This window comes from Mandrillus leucophaeus, unplaced genomic scaffold (genome assembly GCF_000951045.1).
Source record: "Mandrillus leucophaeus isolate KB7577 unplaced genomic scaffold, Mleu.le_1.0 Scaffold64, whole genome shotgun sequence".
In the NCBI taxonomy this organism is placed as follows: domain Eukaryota; kingdom Metazoa; phylum Chordata; class Mammalia; order Primates; family Cercopithecidae; genus Mandrillus; species Mandrillus leucophaeus.
The window spans coordinates 3,534,133-3,534,764 of record NW_012106919.1 but is presented as its reverse complement, the minus strand read 5'-3'; positions in this window follow the sequence as shown (position 1 = coordinate 3,534,764).

Genomic DNA, 632 nt, shown 5'->3' with positions numbered 1-632 from the left:
AACTGAACTTAGCGGCAACTTTGAAGGACCTGCCCTGGAAGAGTAAGAGACATTTCCTTAAGTCACTCAAATGAGAGATTTCTCATCCAAGGACAGGCCACAGCCCTGCTGCTTGTGTAGGAGGTCTCATTGTATGGGCAGAGGGTCATTGCAGAGAGGCTGGTACTGGGGGTGGAGTCGGTCTGGGGAGGAAGGAAAGAAGGAGGGAAGAAGAAATGGTCTCAGGTGGCTACTTCAGGCTATAGCTGTTGCCACTGATAGAGTTTAATTCTTTTCTTATTTTAAAATTATACTTTAAATTCTGGGATACATGTGCAGAACATGCAGATACGTTTGCAGAACATGTTACATAGGTATATACATGCCATTGTGGTTTGCTGAACCCATCAACCCATCATCTACATTAGGCATTTCTCCTAATGCTATCCCTCCCCTAGCTCCCCACCCCTCAACAGGCCCCAGTGTATGATGTTCCCCTCCCTGTGTCCATGTGTTCTCATTGTTCAAGTCTCACTTTTGAGTGAGAACATGCCGTGCTTGGTTTTCTGTTCCTGTGTTAGTTTGCTGAGAATGATGGTTTCCAGCTTCATCCATGTTCCTGCAAAGGACATGAACTCATCCTTTTTTTATGG